We start from the raw sequence: 18,896 nt of genomic DNA, 5'->3' as shown, positions 1-18,896 counted from the left end.
TCCACGGAGATACGTGAAGCCTACCACAGTTTCGCTTCAAAAGCTCTCTCCTCTCATCTTCGCAATATACCTTTAGAGGCCCACTGTGACCCCCCTAATTGGCCTATAAAAATTATCTTCAGCAGCCTTGTTTGGACCATTGACCCCTACTTAGGGTCCGAGTTTGAAAATTATACCTTCATATAAAAGGGAGCTAGGGGATCTTGAAATTTGAACCTTTCACGAGCCATTTTTTGTTAAATTCTTTTTTATTATTATTCTATTAAGCTTTCTTTGCTGGACTTCACACACAGAAAACAACCCATGCATGCTAGAATATCCAAAATGTTACGATAGAAGTCGAAGAAGAGCAAATAAACTGATTTTCCTGGATTTTTCCCATTTTCCCAATTAAAAAAAAAATTCCGTCATGCAGGAACCTCTAGAATATCGAAAACCACATAAAAAAAATTAAAATAATTTAAAATAAACAAAAAAAAAGGAAAAAAAATTTCTGAAAATTTGATCGTCCCTGGGATTCGAACCCAGGACCCCTCCCTCCTGCAGCGAACTCTCTTGACTGGTGGTCTACCTTCCAGTCCACGGGGATACATGAAGCCTACCACAGTTTCGCTTCAAAAGCTCTCTCCTCTCATCTTCGCAATATACCTTTTGGGGCCCACTGTGACCCCCCTAATTGGCCTACAAAAATTATCTTCATCAGCCTTGTTTGGACCATAGACCCCTACTTAGGGTCCGAGTTTGGAAATTATACCTTCATATAAAAGGGAGCTAGGCGATCTTGAAATTTGAACCTTTCACGAGCCATTTTTTTTTAATTCTTTTTTTATTATTATTCCATTACGCTTTCTTTGCTGGACTTCACACACAGAAAACAACCCATGCATGCTAGAATATCCAAAATGTTACGATAGAAGTCGAAGAAGAGCAAATAAACTGATTTTCCTGGATTTTTCCCATTTTCCCAATTAAAAAAAAAATCCGTCATGCAGGAACCTCTAGAATATCGAAAAACACATAAAAAAATAAAATAATTTAAAATAAACAAAAAAAAAAGAAAAAAAATTTCTGAAAATTTGATCGTCCCTGGGATTCGAACCCAGTACCCCTCCCTCCTGCAGCGAACTCTCTTGACTGATGGTCTACCTTCCAGTCCACGGGGATACGTGAAGCCTACCACAGTTTCGCTTCAAAAGCTCTCTCCTCTCATCTTCGCAATATACCTTAAGGGGCCCAAATTGACCCCCCCTAATTGGCCTATAAAAATTATCTTCAGCAGCCTTGTTTGGACCATAGACCCCTACTTAGTGTCCGAGTTTGAAAATTATACCTTGATATTAAAGGGAGCTAGGAGGTCTTGAAATTTGAACCTTTTTCGAGCCATTTTATTTTTTTATTCCTTTTTTTTATTATTCCATTACGCTTTGTTTGCTGAATTTCACACACAGAAAACACCCCATGCACTCTAGAATATCCAAAATGTTATGATAGAAGTCGAAAAAGAGCAAATAAACTGATTTTCCTGGATTTTTCCCATTTTCCCAATAAAAAAATGAAAATTCCTACATGCAGGAACCTCCAGAATATCGAAAAAAATAAAAAAAATAATATAATTTTAAAAAAAAGAAAGAGAAAAAAATTGAAAATTTGACCGTTCCTCGGATTCGAACCCAGGACCCCTCCCTCCTGCAGCGAACTTGCTTGTCTGGTGACCTACCTTCCAGTCCACGGTGATACGTGAAGCCTTCCACAGTTTCGCTTCAAAAGCTCTCTCCTCTCATCTTCGCTATATACCTTTAGGGGCCCACTGTGACCCCCCTAATTGGCCTATAAAAATTATCTTCAGCAGCCTTGTTTGGACCATAGACACCCCTACTTAGGGTCCGAGTTTGAAAATTAGACCTTGATATAAAAGGGATCTAGGGGGTCTTGAAATTTGAACCTTTCTCGAGCCATTTTATATTTTTAATTCTTTTTTTTTATTATTCCATTGCGCTTTCTTTGCTGGACTTCACACACAGAAAACATCCCATGCATGCTAGAATACCCAAAATGTTACAATAGAAGTCGAAAAAGAGCAAATAAACTGATTTTCCAGGATTTTTCCAGTTTTTCCCCACTTTCCCAATTAAAATTTTTTTTCCTACATGCAGGAATTTCATGAATATCGAAAAACACATAAAAAAATAATATAATTTAAAAAAAAAAATAAAAAATAAAAAAAAAAAATTTTTTTTTTGAAAATTTGACCGTCCCTGGTATTCGAACCCAGGACCCCTCCCTCCTGCAGCGAACTTGCTTGTCTGATGGCCTACCTTCCAGTCCACGTTGATACGTCAAGCCTACCACAGTTTCGCTTCTAAAGCTGTCTCCTCTCATCTTCGCAATATACATTTAGGGGCCCACTGTGACCCCCCTAATTGGCCTATAAAAATTATCTTCAGCTGCCTTGTTTGTACCATAGTCCCCTCTTTAGGGTCCGAGTTTGAAATTTATACCTTGATATTAATGGGAGCTAGGGGGTCTTGAAATTTGAACCTTTCTCGAGGCATTTTATTATTTTATTCTTTTTTTTTATTATTCCATTACGCCGTCTTTGCAGGACTTCACACACCGAAAACACCCCATGCATGCCAGAATATCTAAAATGTTACAATAGAAGTCGAAAAAGGGAAAATAAACTGATTTTCCTGGATCTTTCCAGTTTTTTCCCTCTTTCCAAATTAAAAATTTTTTTCTTCCTACATGCAGGAATCTCCCGAATATCGGAAAGCACATAAAAAAATAAAATAATTTAACATAAACAACAAAAAAAAAAGAAAATTTTTTGAAAAATTGACCGTCCCTGGGATTCGAACCCAGGACCTCTCCCTCCTGCAGCGATCTTGCATGTCTGGGGACCTACCTTCCAGTCCACGGTGATACGTGAAGCCACTGTGACCCCCTAATTGGCCTGTAAAAATTATCTTCAGCATCCCTGTTTGGACCATAGACCCCTACTTAGGGTCCGAGTTTGAAAATTATACCTTGATATTAAAGGGAGCTAGGGGGTCTTGAAATTTGAACCTTTCTCGAGCCATTTTATTTTTTTATTCTTTTTTTTTTATTATTCCATTACGCTTTCTTTGCTGGACTTCACACACAGAAAACTCCCCATGCATGCCGGAATATCCCAAATTTTACAATAGAAGTCGAAAAAGAGCAAATAAACTGATTTTCCTGGATTTTTCCTGTTTTTCCCCATTTTCCCAATTAAAATTTTTTTTCCCTACATGCAGGAACCTCCAGAATATCGAAAAACGCATAAAAAATTATATAAATTAAAATAAACAAAAAAAAAAGAAATTTTTTTGAAAACTCGCCCGTCATTGGGATTCGAACCCAGGACCCCTCCTCCTGCAGCAAACTTGCTTGTCTGGGGGCCTTCCTTCCAGTCCACGGTGATACGTGAGTCCTACCACAGTTCGGCTTCAAAAGCTCTCTCCGCTCAGCTTTGCAATATACCTTTAGGGGCCCACTGTGACCCCCCTAATTGGCCTATAAAAATTATCTTCAGCAGCCTTGTTTGGACCATTGACTCCTACTTAGGGTCCGAGTTTGAAAATTATACCTTGATATTAAAGGGAGCTAGGGGGTCTTGAAATTTGAACCTTTCTCGAGCCATTTTATTTTTTTATTCTTTTTTTTTGTTATTCCATTACGCTTTCTTTGCTGGATTTTACACATAGAGCACCCCATGCATGCCGGAATAGCCAAAATGTTGCAAAAGTTGTCGAAAAAGAGCAAATAAACTGATTTTCCTGGATTTTTCCAGTTTTTTCCCATTTTCACTATAAAAAATTTTTTCTTCCTACATGCAGGACCCTCCTGAATATCGAAAAAATGCAAAATAAACAAAAGGGAAAAAAAATGAAATTTTTTTGCAAAAATGTACGTCCCTGGGATTCGAGCCCTGAGCTTCTCCTTCCAGCAGCGAACTTGCTTGTCCAGTGCTCTGCCACCTAGTCCTCTGTTATATATGTGTGAAATCGTGCATGTTTCTTGAACGCATAATGAAATAATAATAAAAAAAATAATAATTAAATGGCGGGGTGGGGTTCGAATTTCGAAGCCATCTAACTCCCTTTATTATTAAGTTATATGTTTCAAACTCAGACCCTAAGTAGGGGTCCTTCGTCCAAACAAGCCTGGAGGAGGAAATTTTTATCGGTGAATTAAGGGGGTCTCAGTGGGCCCCTAAATGTCTTTTGTATTACTGACCGTGAGAGCCCTTTTGAAGTGAAACTACGGCAGGCTTATCTTGCTCAAGCGGTCTGGTGATTAAGTCACCGGACTAGCAACTCATGCCTGGAGCGAGGGGGCGAAGGTTCGAATCCCGGAGGCGAGCAATATTTCGAAAAAGTTTCTTTTTTTTTCTTTTGTTTATTTCACATTATATTATTTTTTTAATATGCTTTTCCATATTCTGGAGGGTCCTGCATGTAGGAAATTATTTTTTTCATTCGGAAAATGTTGAAAAAACTGGAAAAATGCTGGAAAATTAGCTTATTTTGTATTTTTTGACTCCTTTTGCAATATTTTGGATAGTTTAGCATGCGTAAGGTGCTCTATGTATAAAATTCAGCATCTTTCTTCGTTAAAGAACGCATAGTGGAATAATAAAAAAAATTGTAAAAAAATAAAATGGAGCGAATAATGTTCAAATTTTGAAACCGCCTTAGATTCCTTTAATATTAAGCTATAATTTTCAAACTCGGACCCTAAGTAGGGGTCTATGGTCCAAACATGCCTGCCAGAGGAAATTTATATAGGTGAATTAGGGGAGTCTCAGCGGGCTCCTAAAGGTCTATTGCATAGCTGACCCTGAGAAGGCTTTTGAAGCAATACTATGGCAGGCTTGTCGTGCTGAAGCGGTCTTGTGGTTAAGACACCAGACTAGTAACTCAAGGCTTGGAGCGAGGGGGTGCAGGTTCGAATCCCGGAAGCGGGCAATTTTTCGAAAAAAAAATTTTCTTTCGCTTATTTTACATTATATTATTTTTTTAATGAGTTTTTCAATATTCGGGAGGGTCCTGCATATGGGAAAAAAATATTTTTATTCGGAAAATGGGAAAAAAACTGGAAAAATCTATTAAAATTAGCTTATATGTTATTTTTTGACACCTTTTGCAATATTTTGGATAGTTTAGCATGCGTAAAGTGTTCTATGTATAAAATGCAGAATCTTTCTTTGTTAAAGATGGCATAATGGAATAATTAAAAAAATAATAAAAAATAATAAAATGGCGCGAATGAGGTTCAAATTTCGTGACCGCCTAGCTCCCTCTAATATTATGCTATAATTTTCAAACTCGGACCCTAAGTAGGGGTCTATGGTCCTAACATGCCTGCCGGAAGAAATTTTAATAAGTGAATTAGGGGGGGCTCCTGCATTTTTTATGTAGAAAATTTAGTCCTACAACCAGGCTATCCCGGTCCCTAGAGTGGAAATATTTTATTTCACAACCGTCGTTGAACAGCTGACCCAATTTTATTGGTTTACGACAACTAATGCTCAACTCCGTAGTCTTGTAATTTTGAACCCAATTCAGAAGACGAGGGAACTCCTGAATCGAGTATTGGGAGAAATTTGCCTTCGTGGAGGACTTTTCTATGGAGTTAACCCGCATTTGCGTTACATGGAGAGGAATATCACGAGAACCTTCCGTGGTTAGCCTGAAGGCAAAGGGACTTAAACCCATGATCCGCCTACCACTGTGGATACGTCTCGTCAACGCTGTGGTCGTTGCCAGCTGGATGCTTAATTCGTATCGACTGGGATTCGAACCCGTTTCGCCACAGTGGAAGACGAATGCTCTATCCCGTGAGCCATCGCGGCCCAGTGTGACAATATTATCAGTGTGGCAATATCGCGCTTAATGTCACCTTTACTTCCCTTCGCTGAGCGGCATCACCCACCAAACACTATGTAGCAAGTTCGAATTTTCGATGTATTTTCGTGTTGTTTTACTCTAATCTGGCCATCTGCTCTTCTAAATAACAAAGGCTTACGGGTCGTACTTATTTAATTGAACACACAAGCCCACTTATGTATGTCTACCAATAAATCAATCAATTAAAATTTAATTCCCAGACAATGTCGCAGTGGAATGATCGTAAAGACACGGTTCCCTGTAGAACACTGACGTCTGTCATCACTGGCTGTATTCAGTAAGCGGGTGGGGGCCCACTTTGATCAGTCTGCGTAGGGACTGAGGGTGCGTGATATGTGTCCTCGTTAACCTGTTCTGCCGTAAAGTACATGACTTCAGGTCGTTTGGCTACCAAAGCGGAGAAACCATCCCTTCTTCAGAGGATCAAAAGAGTGATCATGTTCAGGGGTATTTTCCAGACCGTCACCAATAACCCATCGTGGAGCTCTAGTGCAACATAAATAAAGTACCTACTATCCAGACCATCGGTTATCATTGATCTGAAATTGGTTGAGATTTAGGTCTGTACTGAGATTTCTAACCCCGGTCCTTTGTTATGATAGCTCACTGATGCCAGTTAGACCCTTTTAGTTTACTAAAAATGTGGTAAAGTATTCGAATCTCAAGCCATGGCGTCTGAATATAACTCTTTTTAAAATGGGGTGGTTTTTACTTGTGTCACATAGGGTATACCCTTTCGATTTTTAAGTTAAACTAACGAAATACTCGTAGTCTGAATCTTGGATATAGAACCTAAAGTGTGTCACCCCGAGATAAACTTTAGCAAACATTTCAAATTTACTAAGAAAAACATAAATCTAGGCAAATCATTATGAGAAAAACTTAAACCAAGTCAGGCGATGTATTATTTTCTGTGTATTTTTACGCTGAAACGAATGACATTAAAATCAAATTGATGAGACTAAAAGTACAGAAGTTATAATGAATTTGATGAGTATAAAAATGAATTTTTTTTACATCCTTTTATGTATCTGAAATACCTTTTTAGAAAAACTAATACGCATTTCTAAAATTAATACGTCAGGTGGGATCGTATTGCCGAAGTATTATTTGAGCTAAGCTGAATGACACCAATACAAAAATCGAGAAAACTAATTGTTGAAAAGGTGTAGTTTAAAAGGTATATAAATTTAAAAAATAAAATTCTGTGATACATAAATAAGTGTCCAATATTGCTGCATACGTATATATCATGGATATACAGCTACAAAAATCTGCAAAAAATCATAGGGTATTTGGAACATTTGTGTTTCCTTCACAAAATGTGTTTTCTTCATCTTTTCTGCAGAAAATAAAAAAGTAGCTTTTTTGCTAAAAACCTTCAAAAAAAGTATAAAAGTCAAAAATAGTCACAGTCACAAGTGGGGTAGTTTTGAATTGTCCCAAGGAGGTCATAATGTGACTTTTATGTTATTCTGTCTTGAGAAATCCCATAAAAGTCTCCATGACTATTTATGGTGACTTTCGTCTCTTGGTAGTCACCCTGGTTGAATGCCTTGAAAGTCATATGAGATCTATTTTACGACTTGTCTTTCTAAAATTATGAGGATATTTTTTGTGATTTGTTTCTTTAAAGTCAGACCTGTTACTTAAAAGTCTATAAGCAGTTTCCTTACGATCCCTGTCCCGCAGTAGACTGATCGTTAAGACATGGTTCCCAGCAGATCTACATGTGCAGCTCTAGTGCGACGTAAATGAACAAATCAAACAAATCAAATCAAAATGAATAACACACACACACAGTCGTAACAACTGAGCCACGCCATACACGGTGTTCCTCCGACTATTTAGCTTAAAGAACCCTCCCACGGTCACTCAAACAAAAGGGTTTTTGATCCATTGTGGTCCAAAGGGTTTTTAACAAATATGCTAACCGAGTATTAATTCATTTCAAGCCAAGCATAGAAATTTCATGAAATGTGATATTTTTTTACTTTGAAATATGCTTAAAAAATGAAACGTTGCATGCACCATTGGCCAAATCAATGGACAAACCATTAGTTGAACACTAGCTATTTTTTAAAGAAATTTGTTATATTTTTATTTTATTTACGGAACGTTCAACTCTTTTCCGTCATGAAAACATAGAATCAATCTTAAAGGGAATAATTATAAATTTTCAAAAAGTCGAATTGAATAAAATTAGTGAAAAATATACATCACAGTGTTAATTAAAAAAATGTTTATTGAAATGGTGTTTTTACGCACCTTGCTTTAACCGAAAATGAGTTAAAGCAATTAGATCAATAGAACCTGAACATTTATAAATCGCAAAATGTTATTCGAGAAGCATTTTTTTTATTTTTTTATCTTGAATTCAGCTTTAGTTACTTTTTTTTCTGTAGTGATGCCAATCTTTACCGTAGATAAAAAAAATTATGAAAATTTTAGTTTGATGTATTGAATATGAAAAACAATTTTCGAATCAAAGTATATTTTCAGAAAATAAAGAGATGTTTTTAAAATTAAGGGAGCGTGAAGTATGATTCAAAAATGTTAAAGATTTTAACAAGCAAATAATGCTTAAAAAATTTACATTTATTTTTTCTTCAGAAATTTAAATTTTAGTTAGAACACCCCTTTTGACTTTTTCTTAGACCGAGTGTAAGTGTTTGGAAACTTAGAGTTAAAAGAAAAGTTTTAAATACGTTTGTAAAAGTAAGTTAAATAAAAGAAAGTAAAAAAAAGAGAATAATAGTTTAATACCACTCTTTTTGTATTATTTTTAGAGAAGTCTTTTAAAGCATTCAAATGCAGTGAAAATTGTGAACAGGATCTTGTTCACAATTTTTAAATTTTAAGTGTCAATAGTTTTCTGAATTTTTCGTAATAATTATATTTGTGAATTTTTTTGTATTAATGTTCTAAACAAGTCATGGAGTGACTCTTCAAAGGTATTTCCCTCTGCAAAGAAAAGATAAATTACAATTTAAATACAAAAAGGGATATTTATAGGTAATATATTTTTATTATTAAAAAATAAAACGTAATAATTTATGTCATTTTCCTTAATCTTCTAGCTTCTTTAATCTTTAGGTCAGCGAAATCCCCCTACTATTCTCCAAACCACCTTATTTCGATAGGGCTATCAAAAAGCACGCGAACCTATGATCTCAAACAGTGTCATGGAAACTATCTAACCCCCTCTCCAAAAGGTCCAAACTGTGATGGCAAGTCTGAAAAACTTTTAATACATATTTTCGCTGCCTTTTTTAGTACTTCTCTATACCCAAGTGTTTTGTTTTAGCCTTTCCCGCTAAAAGATTTCATTTACCAGGTTATGCTTCAAATCTCTCTCTCCCATTCGCGAATTTTCTTAAACAGTGAGAATGTCCCTTGCGGTTAAACAACGGGTGAGCCAGTTGCTTTAGGTCAGGCTGATCCTTTAATTTAAAATCAAAGAACTCATGCAACAGAAATAGAAGGTCAGAAACGTCTTAATCAAAACAAATAGAATTCAAATTTAGCAGAAAATTTAATTTTTCGTTTTTCAATAAGCTTCGAGAAATGAGATTAAAATTTTCTATTTTTAGAAGACTATGAAGAATGGACCTCATTTAAGAAATCCTTCGTCTCTTGGGAATTCCTTTAAAGAACATTAAGCAGTATGCTTTTGATGAAGCTATATGCTTGGTTAGTTTTATTTCCACCCACTAAATGTTTAAATTAGTCATGGAACTAATTTAATCTTTTAGTGGTATACCATGCTTATTGTATTTTCTACTATAAATCGTATTTTGATAGGGATTTTTGATATCGTAAATAGCATAGTAATTTTGATAATCAGGGGTCTGTCCAGGCCGAATTTACTACCGTTTAGCGGTACCTTCACAAATTCAATTTTAGGAAAAACGGTAGTTTCACAAAGTACTTTTTCTTACAATTTTATTTTTGTATCCCTTAAGAAACGATAAATCCATATTTTTACCATATTTTTGTGTTGATTTTTAAATATAATTTTTAATTTTTCACAAATAACGTCTAAATTTTCACAAAATAGGTACCTCTCAGAAAAACCTAGACAGACCCCTGATAATGAAATGCTGTGAAGTATGAATAGTAGGTACTCAAACTCTTAAATTCGATGTTATAAAGGTTTTATAATTTTGTATAAAACTTTAATAATACAAGTATAGTTATTTAAAAAAAGAAATGTAAGAAAATTAAACTCTCTGTCATTATATTGAATTTTAATTTATTTAAATTCAAATATGTTTATGTAGGAACGGATTGCTAAACAATTCTATATGGCTATTTTTAGTATCACCCATTTCATTCAATTTGCTTCGGTTTTATTTTTTTTTTCAATGTCCTGGAAAAAATAAATTTTTTCCAGTAAATATTCCTAACTAATATAAAATCAAGATTTCTTGACAATCGAATATAAAATTTTTTTTCTATATTTTCCCTTTTTCTCAAGAAAGACCCTCATTCATCTTACCCTTTGGTTTTTGAGCCCACATTGTAAGTTGAAAGTTTTTTGCTTTGGTGAATTCTTTTACCCTTTATGGTTGAAACCATTAGTTTTGTCACACCTTGTTTACAACTAACAGCTATATAATTGATTTACTTGTTTTCAGTCAAGAATTCTTGCAAATAAAAGTTTATTCAGCTAACTTTATTTTGGTTGTAAGAGACAAATTTTTGATTTCGTGAAATATGACTAATTTATATTTAAGTATATAATATGCCAATAATATTTACTTCTTAGATGATGCTACTTAGATTAAACATAATTTGTTTATTTTTTAAAAAATTTCGTTAAAAAAACGTGTATTAGGGAGATATGTTTCACACTTTTATGGGGTCAGCAGATTTGACCCTGGAACTTAAATGGTCTTAACGGAGAATTAAACTGCCACTAATCATTTTATTTGTTTAACTGCAATAGCTTAGCAATTTTTGGGCATTTAATTTCTAAAAAAATTTTGGCAAATCCACCATATAAATTCAAAATAAGTTTCAATCATTTTACTTACCTAAAATATGTAAAAGACATATATAACCAGATGTAAGTTTGCGAACACGTCTTTTAAGCAACTCTCATAAGTAAAAACATCAGATTGTGTAAACAAGATATTTCTCAGAGTTTAAATAGCTTTAGCTTATACTTTTCTCAAAAAAAAAATAAATAAATAAAAGATAGGAAAAAGCTCAAAATCTTTTACGAAAATTGTACCATTACTGATGATCATAAAAAATATGAGCAAAGGATTTTAAGGTGTAACACAATGAAGTCCTTTATACAATATTCCAAGTTTCAGAAAAAAAGGCTTACAGATATAATAATTTAAATTTTTTGACATATATTTTCAAAACAGTCATTGTTTAAGAAGTATGTAATTAAAGAAGTATGAAATTAAAATATTGTGAGAAAGAAAACAAATTTTTGAAACTAGCTATGTTTATTAGAACTCCTTAGACTGCACCAAAACTATTGCTTTTCAGTTATGAGATTTATCTATTTATTTCATGATAACATCATATGCAGGTTTGAGTTTTTGTATTTTGAAATAAAAAAAGTTAATTATAGAAGTAAATCATCTTTTTAGGTAAAACAACAAAAACAATTAAATTACTAAAATCAACTCTTAAATATAACACATTTCTAGCATTTATGTATAGTTTTTATGTTTTGTGAATATATTTGATTTTAACAAATCTTTTTCAAGGTCAAAGGAAAGGAAAAAGACTCTTAATACTTTTTATATTTTCTTTTTAATATAGGATGCAAGGGAAGACAATATTTGTTCAATATATGTCAACAAATAGTTCACAGCCAGTAGCACACAACTATTTATTTCAAAATTTTTAATAAATTTATTTATAATTTTTAAAATAAATGTTTATTTTACTTTATCTATTTACCTATATTTTTCTTATTTCAAAATTTTTTTTTTGTGTGTTTAAATTAGTATATTTTTATAAAAAATACTCAGAACTTTGAAAATTTTTTTAAAAGTTTTTAAATATTTTTCATAAAACTTTTTTTCAACTTTTTAGTACTTATTAGTTATTTCTTAGTGTGATCTATAATGTCATTTCATTTTTAATATATAACTGTGTTTGTTTCAGTTTTTTTCCCTTTTAATATTATGAAATGAAAAAAAGGTATTGTAGCTTTTTTTTATTATATGTATTTGACGCAATTTTTCGCAACTTTAATTTGTCTCATATGACAGGGAAAACTGTTCTTTTCTAATAAATTAGATATAGAATTTTTCTTAAATTTATTTTTCTATTTCGATCCTTATGAAACATACACTTAATTGTAAAACTTATACTTAACATTTTAATTTTATTTATTTACTTTTAGTTTTTCTTTTTTTTGATATCTGTAATGCATATCATTATTATTAAAAAGATTTTATTTTTCATAGATTATGCACACACAAAGCCACCAGAACATTATAGTGGCCCCACTTTCTTTCTTTTTGTTATCCAGCACAAAACTTGTTGAGAATAACCAAGAAAACCTTTCAGGAGCCTCAAACTAAATAGCACATTTAAATTCAGTGCCACATAATGTAATAAAACTTTGTTTGATATTAAGATTTTACGCTACACACAGTGCCATCTCCTTATTAGTGTGTGAAAAATTAATCATTAGATCGGAAGTTATTCAGTTTTTTATTTATTTTTTTGTAAATGTTTTTCTTATTTGAAGTTACCTAAAAAACTGCGTGATATTTTCTCAGACTACTAGCTTTCAGGAATTAGGTATTAAGTCTTTTTTTATTTTTTTTTTTAGTGCATTAATGTGTGGATCCATGCACACATTTTATACAACTCCCAACACTCTTTCTTCTAGATTAGCAATTTTGTATGAATAAAAATGTCATGATGAATAAAAGCAAAAGAATTCACAATTATTTGCTAAAAATTATAGTTTGTATTTTAAAAAGTAAAATAAAAATCACATAAAATTTCCTAGAGTTAAAAAATTTATTGTAAGACATCCCACAAAGTCAAATTGGATTTTTACTTTAAAGTTCATTAATATTTTTAATCATTAAATTGTTTCATTAATAACTGTTTTAATAATATGCCAATTTGTTCTAAGTTAAAACTTGCCAGCCATTTTTCAATAATAAAAAAAAATTAATTTTAGAGTGTGTTCATCAATAATTTCTACAGGAAGTTGTAACTAACTTCCTAGAAAATTTTAACGAATATCTTTACGAAATCTTATGTTCCGATTTAGTTTTATAGTATTTGTGGCAATGATACTTTTTTTATGCTAATATGCTTGATTTGATACTATATCAATATTCTCAAACCAATTAATATTGCACCTTAGTATGTGAAAATCTGTTCACCAGATAAACAATTATTCACAGTGTTCTTTTTATGCATTCTCCATAGTCTTTATGCTAATATATTCTTTTACTGAATTGTTATTAAATTGTTATTATGAATTTTTTACAGACTTATTCTGAAGCTTTGTGTGATTTTTGGAAAAATTTGTTTAAGCTAAATGAAAGAAGAAAAGAAAACAACATAATTGTTCATTCTAATCCAGTTAACAAAGGTATTAATTCCCTTATTATTTTAAATATTATAACGGGAGAGTAGGGGGGAAACTGGGTACCTTGATTGTGTCAAAATTAATTTTGTTTTTCAGTGGGCAAACTCTGAATTACACGTCACTTGTCAAATAGATGCACCTATCATATTGTTGGTGATTAATTCAATGCATCTGTATAGATAAACTTGTTTTTCTGTATCAACTTTAATGTTCTTTTGTTTTTAAATCTAGCGTTATTACAATTATTTTTAGTACAGCTTAATAAACGTAATTACTAACGATTCATAACAAACAATAAGGTTCATTAGTATCACTCTTCAGTAGAACCTTTACTCTTGGGGGTTAGACAGGGTAACACCCAATCTTTCCCTAGGCTGAGACCATGAAAGCTAGAAAACATTGAAGGAAGAAAATAACTGCATTCAAGATTGAACAAAAGTTTCATGGAACAAAGTTTATTGCTTCTATTTTCATATTTTGTGTAGTTTTTGAAGACAGCAGAATTGTAGTTTATGCTTTGATATAAAAAATTCTCTGCAATTTTCTTTTAAAAAAATGCTATAGTTTTCGTAATGAATTTTGGTCAGACCCCTAGATGTTTTGTCCCCCTCCCTTGAGTACAGTCTTGACTACATCACATGTAAATTGCCTGCATAATTTCAGTAAATTTCCTTATAAAATGGAAATGTCTGCTACTTTTTCATTGAAATTCTAGCTTTTCTAAATTTCCCATAGAGTTAGCATTTATTCCTGGTCTTATTAATGGGGTGATTTGACTTTTTCTAGAAAAAAATAATTTATAACAAAAGTTATATATGTGTGACTTTTCATGACTGTTGTCTTGTACAAAACTAAACAAGGGATATCTGACAGCTTCTATGTTGAGCAGATCAACTCCAACACCCTTTAAATCTTAGCTAAACGATCTTTCCCCACTTTTCCTTACATCTGAGAATGAAAGACTATGATGTTGAACTAAATTTATGTATTATCTTTTTAATTATCCTTTTTTTAATAAACTTTTATAATTTAATAATATCTCACTGCCATGTATATTTTTTCTATAAAATTATAACTCTCTATATTGGTTGTGTTTTGTGGATAAATTTACAAATTAGGTCATTGAAATGTAACATCACAAAATTACTTATGTATGATCTTTTGTGATGACTACTTGTTGTCATTCTATAATCTGGTCACTATAAAAAAAAGATGGCAAACCTACGGCCCTCGTGGCACTAGGTGTTCAGATGTCATGGTGGCACACAACAAGTATACTTTAAATTACTTTATTTGCTTACATTTACTGCAAAACGTTTTTAAAAAATCTCTAAGACTGACAACAGCAAAGGTAGATTCAGAAACGAGTACCATTGTGTGCATAAGTTAATATGCCGTTATTTTATGATCTTTTGTCTATTTTAACTAGAATTCTTAAAATTTACATCTGAATGTGCTTTAAAAAATCACAAGTTATCTGAGTTGTTACAGGAAATAGAATCTCAATAGGGCAAACTTCTTACATTGTATACAAATTCTTCTCAAATTTGAGGAACTTTTAGATGAAATTTGATTTTTCAATATCAAAACAAGGATTTACTTAATTTATGGGTTCAATTTAACTGTGTGATTTCATATTTTTTTTACATTTGAAGCACTATCAACTGATTTAACTTAGGAATTGCGAAGAAAAGTTTAAACTGAAAATATGTTGTTTGAGATCCCTGAAGTGCAAACTTGATATATATTCCTGAAAGGAATAGCGAGTTTCGCTGATTTATCTTCTAAAGGCAGAAAAATATTTTTAAGAGCTGTTTGGATATTACAAAATTCTGATGAAATATTATCAAAGCTATTTTCTCTATTTTGTAAATTTTATAAAACATAAAAGGTTTGTTTTAAGATCTCCCTTTGCTAAAATGAATAATCATAAAATGTCACTTTTTTAGTGGTTTGATATTTTGGAAAGGAAACTGACAGAATGGTCTTGGTAAAGCTTTAGAAGAACTTGAGAATACAGATTTGAAGAATTGAATACAAAAAATAGGGTAATTTTATCCTTAGAAAATTGAATATTTTCATACTTTTTTTTAATGAGATATTATATATTTATATATAATGTAATATAAACGCATTTTGAAATGTAATAAGTGCATTAAGAAGGCATCTTAAATTGAATTGAACAAAATTTTTTTAGAAACTGAAAGAAAATAAAGGCAGATTAAAATAATATTTTCAGTTGTATTGATGCATTTAATTTTCCATGCTATAAAAAATTAAAAACTTTTAACATTAACTATTTTTTTTGCTTATAACTGTCTTCTTCAGTACAATTTAAAAATCTTAATATTAAATTGAAATATTTTCAAAAAAATTTATTCAACTTATATCTGATACAAGTTAATCCTTAAACAGAAAATTCAGTAATAAAACATAATTTAATAGTTTAAAATCACAGTAAAGGTTTAAATATGAGTTTTAAAATGAAATACAATTTTTGGTAAACTGGACCATATATTGGACACTAGATGAACATTTTCAAATTCAAGAAGATTGATTCAAACAGTATACATAATGAACAAAACAATTGTTTCATTTATATTCAAATGCATATCATAGGTATTGAAATCAGTGTTATAAATTTACAACTGCATAAAATGAAGGGTTGAAAACTTTAAAATGTTTTCAAATAAAATTAAAATAAGCTATGTTAGACCAGAAACTGTAATTGCCTTATAACTAATAGATAATAAGTTGAGTGTCTACTGATAGGGACAGCTTTTTGTTCTATCTTACATCAAATACGCTGCAATTTATTTTTAACTAACTGATGATCAGTCAAGATCAGGACATACTTCCTTTATATTCTATTGAAAGTAGAATTTCTTAAAATTTTTGAATTATCGTTGATAAAAGTAATGTTAATCTAGAGGGTCAGATTCAGTAGCCATTTCAGCATTCTTGCTCTTAATTCAGACGATGAAAAAATTATTTAAAGATATTATGAAATTGTAGGTTTGATGAAAACATCCTTCCATCTCAATAGTTGAAGGGATTGATTGACTTTGACAAGAAAAACTGTTAGAAATTAGATATAGTAAATATAAATTCAGTGATGAGGAGTAGGATATTTGGTAACAACAAAAAACCCTTTCTTATGTCCAAGTGTGCAGTATATTGATATTTCCATGAAACTATTTTTAGAGAATAATTAAAAGTCAACCACTAAAGGGTTTTCTTAAGGGAACTTGACTTTACATGTTTCAAAAGGATAAACAGAAATTATTGTATTTCTCTTGAAGGTGACGTTGATGAGANCGATGAAATGGTGTGTCGATGAAGTGATTGTCGATGAAATGAATGCGACCCATATTAACCACAAGTAAAGAAAGTATAGTTATGAAAGAAGTTTTTTTTATAAAAAGAAATCCAAAAATCCTATCTAAAAGTATATGAAAAATATCCATTTGGATTTTTTATGTACATATAATATTTTATGTGGTAGATAAGCACATTTTGTCATTCTTCTTTGTTTATGGTGCCTTGGGCTTCTTTAAGCCATGCATTTGGCAATCTCTGATAATAAATCCAAAACTTTCTCAATAAATTGTTTAAAAATTATTCTTACATTAAAAATATTTTCTTTCATACAAATTACTAATCTTTTAAAGTTGTAATCTTGTTCCCAAACTGTTGAGCTGTAATGTATCTTAATTTTAAGTGAACTGATTGTTCATATTTTAGTGTTTTATCTACAAAGTGCTTACGAAATTCAATTTTTAAACTCTATTAATTTACTATTTGTATTAGAGCCCTGCTAATGTGTCTGGAATATATTTATGCTTTGAAATTAAATCGAGTGTTTACCTGATAGCTCTTACTTTCATAAAACTAATATAGTCATATTTGCTTTTTGTAGTAATGATCTTGATGACTTTTATCATTTCATCACAATCTTGTTATTTCAAAGGTTCAATATATCACAGATTTTAGATCGTAACTGTTATTATAGTTTATTTCAACTGTGTGATGCAATTAATTTTTATGATACATCATACATTCATAACTGCAGTTGTATAAATGTATAAGAAGGGTGCAAAAAAGTAATACAAAATAAATTTGTAGCAACTTTTTGCAACAAACTTTTTTTAGCTAACTTATTTCAAGCCTTTTGTGTAGTGCTAATTATGCTCTTCTGTGATGTGTACAAATCAACTGTTCTTTGAATGATATTTCAGTCCTCACATACTTGGTGGATCAACTATGTTATTGTTTTCCTCTCTATTTTTTACACATAATGGACCAATTACTATGTATTCTCCATAATGCTATTTTACCTCTTAGTATAAACTAATTTTTGTCTCTTCAGTAATTTTTTTACTGATACTGAATGATTTTAAAATGAGAAAAATAATAATACGGTTTTTTTATTCCTTCTAATTAAAAGAAGTCTTAATTTAGAAAAATATGTAAAATACTTCTAATACACTTTTCCACAATAAAAAACATAAATGAGCCATGCAAGCACATTAATTCCTATTGCCATTCTTTCCTTTGGCTTTGAAAGAATTAACAGGTTACTTCAAACTATTGAGTCAATTGCAGTCTGTGCATTGTATCCTTTTGCTAAGTTACAAACTCACAAATAGATTTTTTATCCACTGAAGAAAAACTCAATAGTATATTTTACGTGTTTTATTTTGCTAATTTTGTGTTGTGATTATTTTTATTTTGTGAATTTTTAATTATTTTAAAATTTGTTTGCTGGTTTTAGAAAAAAAACATTTCACGCTATTGAAATGGTGTAATTATTAGTTGTTGTATATTATTGAATCGAGATTATATATTATTCATTTCTAAGAATATGTAAAAATAAACCTTCATTATGTAACAAATGAAAGTGCTGTCAGAAACTTAAAGACTCATATCAATAAGAATATCCATGCCTTATCAATTCAAAGAAATAAGAAATATTGGTTATTTGTACTTTTTCCTAACTTTGTCATTTAAGTAGTTGAATGATTGTTCTGGTAACTGAATCTTCTTTTTAAATTATTTTAAATACAAAAGCAAAATTTAAGACTCCTGTTTTTTTATATATTTTTTTTCTATTGTATATCATTGAGCAATATTTTAAAAAGGTATTAAATTTGTCAAAATGTATATTCCAATATTGTATTAATTTTTCTAGGCAAAGATTCCTTTAAATGTTTTATTTTTTTAAATTCAATTAAATTAGATTATAGATTTGTGCAAATAATTTTTTTTACAACTCATTCAAGTTCTTTGCTAGATTTAATTGTTATTCAACAATACTACTCACTAAGCTGGTAATATTTAAATATATATTTTTTAAATTAAAATTACTGTTGTTT

At 31.1% G+C, this 18,896-nt stretch overlaps 1 protein-coding gene across 32 annotated transcripts in view; it reads left to right on the top strand.

Moving 5' to 3' along the window:
• Nucleotides 1-9,414: 9,414 nt before the first annotated feature.
• LOC107449365 (uncharacterized) overlaps nucleotides 9,415-18,896 on the top strand; it is a 45,659-nt gene continuing 36,177 nt past the window's right edge. For 23 of the 32 annotated variants that reach the window (XR_011636325.1, XR_011636329.1, XR_011636327.1 and 20 more), the window contains exons 1-3: nucleotides 11,328-11,484; nucleotides 13,422-13,524; nucleotides 15,471-15,569. The gene's annotated coding sequence lies outside the window, so the exon portion shown is untranslated. Of the gene's footprint in view, nucleotides 9,599-10,143; nucleotides 10,458-11,327; nucleotides 11,485-13,421; nucleotides 13,525-15,470; nucleotides 15,665-18,896 lie in introns of those variants that run through there. The other 9 variants (XR_011636335.1, XR_011636333.1, XR_011636336.1 and 6 more) reach the window with 3 other exon arrangements.

The sequence above is a fragment of the Parasteatoda tepidariorum genome, chromosome 3 (genome assembly GCF_043381705.1).
Source record: "Parasteatoda tepidariorum isolate YZ-2023 chromosome 3, CAS_Ptep_4.0, whole genome shotgun sequence".
In the NCBI taxonomy this organism is placed as follows: Eukaryota; Metazoa; Arthropoda; class Arachnida; order Araneae; family Theridiidae; genus Parasteatoda; species Parasteatoda tepidariorum.
The sequence above is the reverse complement of the archived record's forward strand: the minus strand, read 5'-3'. Positions and strand labels throughout refer to the sequence as shown.